This window comes from Scomber scombrus, chromosome 1 (genome assembly GCF_963691925.1).
Source record: "Scomber scombrus chromosome 1, fScoSco1.1, whole genome shotgun sequence".
In the NCBI taxonomy this organism is placed as follows: Eukaryota; Metazoa; Chordata; class Actinopteri; order Scombriformes; family Scombridae; genus Scomber; species Scomber scombrus.
In genome coordinates this window covers 9,210,602-9,220,980 of record NC_084970.1, presented here as the reverse complement: position 1 = coordinate 9,220,980, position 10,379 = coordinate 9,210,602, and the positions used below count along the sequence as shown (strand labels likewise).

At 40.4% G+C, this 10,379-nt stretch overlaps 1 pseudogene; it reads left to right on the top strand.

Moving 5' to 3' along the window:
* Nucleotides 1-3,629: 3,629 nt before the first annotated feature.
* The window catches only part of LOC133979550 (xaa-Pro dipeptidase-like), a 50,269-nt pseudogene continuing 43,519 nt past the window's right edge, over nucleotides 3,630-10,379 (top strand).

Below are 10,379 nucleotides of genomic sequence, written 5' to 3'. Positions count from 1 at the left end.
TCTTATTTTAGCCAAAATTAGAATCTCAATTAATATCATAGTTAACATTAACGTGCATTACTGACAAAGAGCAAAGTTTAAGTTACGAGTCACTGTGTGCTAACAAAGCTAGCGTTAACTTCACCGGTAACGTAACGTAACCCCTGCTCTGCTTCATGCCCCTCCTGATGCCCATATAAGTAGAATCCGTGTTTTTATTTTTCCCGGCATGCACCTGAAATTTTCAAGATGGCACTGCTCAGATCCGAAACTATTGGCCTCCGAGCAGCAGTCCACAAACCAATGGGTGACATCACGGATGTTACGTCCATTTCTTATGTACAGTCTATGGTTGTAACCAGCATGAGGGCTTAAATGCTAGTTGCTTTAGCAGCTAAGGACACACAGGTGGACTGTTAAGTTATTGTTTCCTACTTTATATTGTGGAAAATAAATAAAAGACACTGTGAGAGACAGTCCGGCTTGTGAATTCAACCTGAGCTGCAACATATTGTAGAACCATTCAAGCCTGATGTATAATTACTCCCCACTATTACCTGCAGGTGACAATGGCGGGCTCCTCACCCCATTTCCAAACCTGCAGACCACAGAGGAAATGTGCTATAATGCTTCTCACAATCGTGCAGGCTCAGTTGTGAAGCGTGTCATTGGCCTCCTAAAATTCTGATGGTGATCTTAAATGCTTAGGTGGCAGACTTTTGTATCATCTGACAAAAGTTTGCAAAATCATCAGAGCATGTGGCATTCTGCACATCATAGCAGTCCCTCCTGAGAACTGGCTCATGCTCTTCACTCAGGCGCGGGAAGAAATTTTCGGCAGGGGGTGCTGTGGTGGGGTGGTGGTGTTACACAGGCACGGTATTCTGCAGACGCTGTATTCTCTATCGCTCTGTCTCCGTTTAAAAAATCACTCGTCCCTCCCCTGCATGAAGAACAGCTGAGCTGACAGTGCGCATAAATAAGATAGCCTATCTCAATATCTGTATGAATGCGTGTATACAAACTAAAATGTTATTTACATAGTGCAACCAATGTAAATTGTATGTTATTAGCAATATATCCATAATCAAAATGTCTGTGAAGAGCTCGATGCGCCAGGATCGGTTTTCTAGATGACAATGTCTGTTTATTTTAAAACAACCACAAGTAACCACTATGCCTAACAATAAGCAAAACCAGGTTAAATCACACAACAGAATGACCTGAATGAACTAACGTTGAAAATCCATTTTTGTTTGTTTAAAAACAACTAGGCTATCAAATTAAATGTTTTTACAGACAAAGCATTTTTGACTAGCACATCAAATGCCTGCACGGCGACAGGAGTCACATAAACAATCATAACTTTCGATATAGCCTATTTAAGTCACAAACCATATTAAATAGGCTACCTGCACGGCGGCAATGGGTAACATAAAACATAATGTAAGCAATCATCATACAGCATCATACAGCAATTAGTGCATAAAACGAACATACAGAAATTTAATGGCCTAATCACTTTCGACATCAATCACAAACACATCAAATAAAACTAACTATAGAAAAACGTAATGCAATCATACTTTCGATACATAAAAATCACACTCTGATAAAGTGTTAATAAACCACATGACGGTCAAAATAGGATTTAGTGCCACAAAGTAACAGACTATATGCAAAATCTTTAAAAGTTGCAGATTGTTCGTTTGTTTATAATAATAGGCATACATAAATTACAATCATAATATAAATATAGGCTACCATCTGGGCCTGCACGGTGGCAGGAAAAAGAAGCGGAGATGTAAGACACTGTGTCTACTTACGATGATTTCGGTACACCAAATGTAGATTTGCACTCTGGAGTTCGGCTGATAAACTCTGCCATGAGTCCCTGAATATCCAAATCATCCAAAATGTCTTTGTGGACGTGAAGCAGTGCCATGTGTTTAAGTCTACACTAAGTGACAGTGCTACGGAGCCAGGTTTTCAGGCGGCGAAGAGCTGAGAAAGACCTTTCGGAGCAAGGAGTAGACACTGGTAAACAGAGGCACAAGTGGATCAGCTTTTCCACCTCTGTGAAGAGCCCTCTTGTTTGTGGATGGAGAGCTGACATAAATCGAGCAAGTTCTTTGACTGAGTGGAATGCTTGTTGTTTGGTGACGCCACCCAGCATCCTCAGTTGCAGGCCTAGGGATGCAATGTCCATCTGCGGAAGCTGAAGGTTACTCAAGTCAGCATCTGACACAAGGCCCTCTGCAGAATCCAGCAGCACTTTCTCCCTCTTTGCAGCTTTTGACATGCCAGCTTGATCGAATCTGTGCTCTATTTCCGAATTCATTAAATCCACTGCTTCAAAAAATTCACGTCACCACTTTGATTCGCCACTGTTTGCTAAATCCTCCAACACAGTGGTGTCCTGAAAACGGCATAGTGTTCTGCTGACCCTGGAATCTTTCGGCCACTTCAGGTTGAGAGCTGATGCAGACACTTTTGCTTTCAACAAAATAGTGTCCACAACTCCTCCTCCCCTCAGTGCACCTATAATTATAATAATAATAAATGTTATTCTTTACATTTAAACAATTAAACAATAATGTAAAAAGTACTGATTATTTATCCTGTTTTATTTGGGTTATTTTAAGGGTAATTATATAGCAACTTAAAAAAAAAAAAAAAGCAACTACAGATAACAAAAACAAAGAATAAAGCTTACCTATGCGCTCTTTGAGAACTTTAATGCACTCAATTGCACCAGAAACACTCGCATCAGCCCTCTGCAAACTTCTTGCCACAGCCTTACAAGGCCCAAACATCGACTCACAGCACAACAGCCCAAAGACAGTTCTGCCCTTCATGGCTTGCTTGAGAAGTCCCGATATTTTCTGCCGGGTCTCCCCACGAACACTTCAGTCATTTTGGAGAGCTCGTAGGGTCTCCAACAGCGACCCATATCCTTGCAGAAGTCTGGATATCGCCCTGGTCCTTACGCACCATCTTGTCGGACACAAAGCTGCGACATTGGACACGGGTTCTCTGTCGGGGAAAAGCGACTGATACAAACTCTTGCGTTTTGCTGACTCTCGGATGAGGTTGGAGGCGCTCGGTACAAAGTTGAATACGTCTGCGACGAGAGTCACATCCCGGGCCACCTCTTGTAAAGCTAGATCCAACGAGTGTTTGCAACAATGGACGAACAAGGAGCCAGGGTAGACTTCTGCAAGACGCGCACGTACTCCGGTGAAAAGTCCGGACATATTACTTTCCCCGTCAAAACAGTAGCCTTGAAGGATCTCAACTGGCAAGTGCAAGCGTAAAAATATGTCAGTGATGCACCTGAAGAGACTGTCTGCTTTCGAATCTGGTGCGCTGTAAAATCCCAAAAACACACTCTGTTTATCTAAATCAGCATCCACATAATGTACATGGCAGGAAAACTGCTCGGACGAGCTAATGTCTGTAGTGTCATCAGCCGTCAGTCCAAAGTAATACGAAAGCATTGCCCCAGAAACCAACTTTCGCTGCACAGCATGTGCAAGCAGTTCTACCACCTCGTTCTGGACATTATCCGACAGCCAGTTATCCCTTCGGAGCATCCACTGGTGAGCTGCGGAAAGTGACTCGGTGCGGTCAATCATCATCCACCAGAAATGACCATCACGGTGATCGTGACCTCGGAGAGGTAAGCCCTGTCGGACCAAATAGCTTACTGATTTGAAGGCCTCTTGGAGAACCACTCTGGCAGTATTCTGCTCCTTCGCAAACGCGTCCGAGAGCAGGGCACTGATCAGTGTATTATTCAGTGCAGCGATTTTGTTCACAGCTTCTAGGTGGAAGGATGACTTCTCGTGATCTCTACATTTTTCTGTAGCTTTACGCCAATTCGAAAAGCCCCCTCTGATGAATACGGTGTCAGCTCTCGTTTGCTCCTCGTGTACCAACTTGTTTTGGTCTGACCAGTACCCCCACTGTGTTCCAAGGCCTGGTCATTGATCAATCTTCTATGATTACCACAAATGGTTGAGAGTTGAAAAGTGGGCAAGTGAGGAGAGACCTGAAAGAGATCAAGGTGGTGGCAAACCCACATCAGTTAAGCGCTCCAGCAGTTGCTCAGCTTTGCCAATTTTTACGACTGCTTTATCAGGGACTATGGTCGAGTGGCCACGCTCCTAACCCAACTCATCTCCACTGGATCCCCCATTCTCTTGTCCTGTCTTGATGCATTTTATGTTTTATTTAAAGCACTTTGAATTGCCTTGTTGTGTAAATGTGTTATATGAATAAACTTGCCTTGCTTTCTCCTGGACTGCTGAGGCAGACTTAAAAGATGCTGCACATCCATGCCCAGTCCCCTTAGTCTAAGCCCACTGTTGCTACTCTGCTGACTGCAACTGACACATTGATGATTGTCACTGCTCACCAGCCCTCAACTACCAATCAGGTTAGAAAGTTTGGCTTTCCTCAAGAGATATCCCAATGCAAACTACTTCCAAACTCACAAGGTGTTAGTTTCTTTTAAGTTAAGTAGGTCAATATGAGATTGATTTAATCATTAATCCCACTGTTGTCAGGCTCAAGCTTCCTCCTTACATGAAGATTCATCCCACATTTCATGCCTCACAGTTGAAACCTGTCTCAACTAGCCCACTGCCTCTTTCAGCGGTGGGCCTTCCACCCCCCGCGCATTATCAGCATTCATCCAGCCTATACCGTCCGGCCGTTGCTTGATCTATGTCATCCTAGACACGTCCCTGGTCAGGGACTTCCACAAGTACTATAATAAATAGTAAGATAATGATTATATGTGTGTGTGATGGTAACAGGTTTACAATTACTACAGTGGTTTGGGAAGAATACTGCATAAGTGGTGTTGTAATAAACACAAAAAAATCAACCTCTGCTATTCTGTTCAGCAATTGTCTATCTACCCAGTGCTTTTATATTTCTCCTGTCACAGTAGTTATGCTTAAAGCTGCTGGCAATGGTAGACTGGGATAGCTTTACACCTCTCTGTGTGACTTTCCTTTATGTGGGATTTGCTAGGCAGACATGATTGTATCTTTTACCTTGAGCCACATGGGAGAAGTTTGTGACATTGCTCTACTTAAATCTTCAGGACTGTGAAGTTATGTATGTGTATATATAATATAGTTAACATGCAACCAGTTTTGACTCATTTCAAAAATAATGTGAGATACAGTACAGTGCAACTATGTGTGCTGTCAAAGTCCAAACAAATTAAATGCAGAGTTAATGGAACTTCTTAACAAATCACTGTCTGCAATTTTCCTTTTCAAGCCTCAGTGCCATATCAAATGACTTCCTGCATCTCATTTTGTGCAAATTATTTTGCTCTGTGCTGAAAGATCTCTGTATGACTCTTCACTGAATCTCTTCCCTTGAACAACTAAATAAAAAAAGTTCCAGCAATTAGAAGTTGAGTGCTTTTCATGTTTTTTTGATTTGTCAGCTTAGAAAATGCCTGGCCCCAAGAATGTATGTATTTTCACAAAATGCTATCATTAGAAATTAAATTACATACTATAACTGATTTAATATTAGTTACTGAGGAGCAAGTGCAAAGCATGCATTTAGAGTGCATATACATAACATTTATTATATTTAACATTGCTCAGCAACCTGAGAATGAGGTGAGGAGAAGAGCCACTGCTTCCATGCCCTGTCTCTTTGTGGTCTGTCTGCCCTGTTCTGCTTCTTTTTCCTGTGCTGCTGTCCTGAAGAAATGCTCCCGGGATCACACTCACCTCCTGTTCTTTTAGAGAAGGGGTATTCTTTAAAAAATGAAATTTCTAACGTGTCTTCACCTTTGGCACCAGAAGGAAATATTGGCTGCAACCTCGCACGATAATTGTGTCTGCAGTCAAAAGCAGGTGGAGGCGGAGGCTTTCTCTGAGCTGTTTTTGGCCTCCCAGACAGAGCTGTAAGCCAGCCCGCTCAGCTGTAATGGTCTTCGTGCTTGCCTGGCTGCCCTTGGCATTAGACACAGACCTTTATTACCCTGCAGGAAGCTGGTTCATTACTGCCGTGCTTCTCTCCTCTGCAAACTTTCTATTTCTTTTCTCCCCTTGCTTATTACAAAGATTACCAAAGAGAGTTCAAGGGCTGAACCATTTTGATGATGTAACATTTCTCAAATGAGCCGGGACGCCAGTCAGGCACATCTCCCACAGGAGAAAAAATATTGACTTATATTTCCAGGGTTGGGTGGCAGCAAATGAATTGAAATTGTTTTTTTTTCTTGTTTTATAAATGAAAATGACTTTAGAGACAATAGATCCTGACACAGTGTGTTGTTGCCTTGGATTTATTGGACGTTCGAAATGCAGTCGGGAAGAGATAAATGACACAAGGTGACGTCATCTCTGTAACCATGGGTTACTGCTGCTTTTATTTCTGTGTAACTATTTTTGTAAAAAGCATTAATAATCTCTGGTGTCTGTTGCTCAGTGAGTCATCGGAGGCGGTGTCACTGTTGAAGAATCACCTAGCAGGGATCATAAGAGAATGACTAAAGATAGACCATTAGGAACATCTCGCTAACAAGATAACAACTGATTTGCCTGACATTTTGAAGGAATCAAAGGCTGTCTGGCAGCAAAAAGTAAGACTGCAGTGCAATGCAGATGACAAGTTGATAGCACAACTTCAACACCAGCACACTAGACATATATTCAACGCAAAAACGTTCTCACTGTGAAATTTCACATTGCAGGGAAATACAAATTTTTTTTTTACTCTTACTGTATAACTTTTACTTAGGTGTACATAATGCTGTAATTGGTTTCTTGTAATATTTGTTGATGAGAAATAAAAGGTTAATGTCAAGGAACTATAAGCACCAGTGAAGTATAAAAAAAGTAAACTTAAACGTAATCTAACTGAAATTCAGCTAGAGTGTCCCTCAGCTGTATTCATGCATGGTGAAACAGATATTTGATAAGTAGCTGATGTAATGATCAGAGAGAGGATCTCACACTTGCTCATTGCTGTCTGTTCTAACAGCCTCTGATTAAGACAGATAAGGAGCTTGAGGTCCTGTGCTGCATTAACAGCATTTCCAGTCAAGCCCACTAGATTGTAAGACCTTGTGAGGCTGGGCAGACCTGCCACAGGGGAGAAAAACTCTTCATTCAAACTCATCACATTTTTAAAAAACTCATGATCTGAGCATTTTGGAGATAGATCGGCATCCTCTGCGGCACTGTGTTTAGGCTGTTAGAATTGGTGCTGCAAATGCATAAAATAGATTGGACGTCAAGCCCGCAGGCATACCAACAGAGTTGACAACTATTTAAACGTTTTATTTGAACTGTGTAGTATGGTTAACATGTGTGTTTATGCATGTTTATGAACACTTATCCAAATGTTAGTAAGCTTACAGCCACTAGTCACTTTATTAGGAACACCTGTGCAATCTAATGCAATCCAATACAACAGTTTAGCTGGAGGGCTAAACCGGATGTTGGTAGTATTGGACGGTCTCTAGTAACGATCCTCCATGGGCACATGTGGCCCAAAGAGCATGCACACAATCTTTTCATCCAGGTATTTATTTACAGGTGGAAGTGGCTTTTTTTGGCAATTTCTACTTAAAGTTTGAATGTCTAATTTCTATCCGTTATATTTACATCTCATAAATATAATGTTTTTTTTGCTCTGTATGAAACTAATAATAATGATATTCCAACTGTCCAATTAAATCAAATCTGTTATTTAGCATTCAATGTCATGCCTTCTTCTAATGATATGACACAGAATAATAATCAATATTAATATTCAGGGAAGACAGTTTGTCACAATTATGCAGGCAGGGGAATAAAAATGCAGCAGCAACAGGTAGGCAACAAGAACTGAAGAAATAATAACTATTTGTTTCCAAATTAAGGTTGTAGGCAGACAAAGGCAACATAACTGTCTGGCTTGAAACACAAGAAGCATAGCATAAGTAACAAAAGCAACAAAAGCAACCATCAAAATATATGGACCACAAACTGACAAAGAACTCAAAACCGACAGGTATAAATGAACAAGGAACTAATCATAGAACAAGACACAGCTGAGTGGAGCGTTACTCAAATATAGAGGGAAATACAAGGATTGGTTAAAACTGAAGACAACAAGGATATGGCAGACAATGAACACAGCAAAGCGAACAAGACTAAACACAGCCGGTGTGCAGGGGAAAAAAGTCTGAGCACTACAGCAACTCATGAGGAACACAAGCGGTTACAAACTGACAAGAGTAAAACCAAAGCAAGGCAGAGATAAAACTAAAGAAAATCTTGGATTCAGAGGAAGAAAAATAATACCAAGCTAAAGCACTACTCAAAGAAATGTTTTTTTAAATCACAAACAACTTGTATAAACAGCACATACAAAACACACACAGAAAACCCCAAAACACAAAAAGTCCAGAAACACAGAATCCATAACACAATTAACCTACATTTTAAATGATGGAGGGTGGTAAGGGACCTGGATAACAGATTTTGAGGTGCTAGCCCAAAAAAAGTTTGAGAACCATTGATTAATTTTAATTAGTGTGCTACTTTGTGATATGATGATATTTAATTTTATTATATTTTTCCAAGCAACGTAATCAGCAGCCAAATATATCAGCCAAGCATGTTGCAACTGTATCTGAAATATTTTGAGATAGAATTTAGACATTTTGCTCATGTGACTAAAATGAAACTCCATTGCAGTTAACTGTGCCATTGCATTAATTATAAATGGGAGGTGAACTTTGAAACCTTTGGCTGTTGTATTAAATCTATTTTAAACTTTCTTGTTGAAAAGTTACTCTTCAACTCTGCAACTTCACAACAGTCATGCAGAAGAGGTCAGGTGAAATGTGCATTTAGAAACGAGCATAGGCTAATTGGACAGTCCAGATTGATGGCAAGCACTTTAACCATGAGAAATAATTGCTTGTCGTTTCTAAATTGATTAATGAAAGGCCTCAGAGAATATATGAATGTTTTTTTTCTTTCTTTCTTTACTCATTATGAAGAGAAGACATTATTTAATTGGGCTGTGGCAAGAGAAGAAAAAGTAAATGTCTGAACGCTTTTTACAGCAGATTATGATTGTGCACAATGTCAAGTAATAACCAATTACTGAGTTTGACAATTAATCAATTTTAGACATGATTGTACACAATCAGAGGGAGATCTCTTGATGAGACATTCTGCTAGAGGCATAATGTTTTCTTAAACCTTGAAACATGCAATATGTTAAAGGCTGAGAAAGCTGTAAAGGGAGTGTGTTCCTTTTGTAAATTGTTACTTTTTGAAACAGAATAAAACATTTCTACTTCCCAACGGTTGCCAAGGTGGCCTTGAAAGACAAGGCTGATTTCTCTTCTTGCCTCCTGGTTAGCCCAGCCTTGAGCAGCCTGAGGCGCTGGCTTGTGCTTTCTGCTCCCATTGTCAGCGATAAAGCTGGTGATGTATATTAAATGACATAGGTCTTCATAAGTGTCATTGTCTCACTGGTCTGATGAAGACTAATATCTGCACTCCTCTCACCAGTGGCTTTCTCTTTTATCACTGCAGGGATACTCTGAGAGAAGCAGGGCTGTGGGAGTAGAAATGGAGTTAAAGCCGATGGATTCAATGTGTGTAAGAAAATATATTATATCTGCTGCATTTGAAAGTGTATGGGGCCAAAGTGTATATGGAAAGGTCTGTTATCTGTTAAGATGAGCTGATGAATTAAAAAACATGCACTGGAGGTCCGAGTGGACCTCAGTAGCAGATAGTACACTTTATTAAACACAGCAAGCCGCTGTTATTAATTCATACAGTCATATGATGCTTCTGACATATTACGCTATCTGTGTCTTTCCTTCTCACTTGCTTGGATAAACATGCTGTTATAGCTACATTTCCACATGAACACTTGGGTGCCTTAAGTGGCCTGTTTGTGAAATTGAACATGCAGGGTTTTTCTTTTCTTTTTTGCTGAGAACAGCCTTCTCTGAATTGCGGAGCCTTAAAAATATGTATACTGTATGAAGCTTTTGGAAATTAAATCTTCAATCTATGTTATACAGCTGCTAATGGACACTGCAATACTTAGGCTACAATCCTCTTTACTTAATGTGGTGTTGGGAAATCAAAACAGTTGTTTTTGTTTCACGTTTTTCCCCTGAATATAAAGCATCTCTCCTGTATGTTGAGGTACTCAGTTTATTTTTCTTGATGGCATTAAATCAGGGTCCTTGTATGCTTCCCTCATCTCAACAATAGGATTTGTGGGATTGTGCAACTAATAAATTAAATAGATGCCAAAGGGAAACCCTCTCTTAAATAGTAATTTCTTGCCCCATCTAGTGATTTCTATGAAATGATATTCACACATTTATGGGATACGAT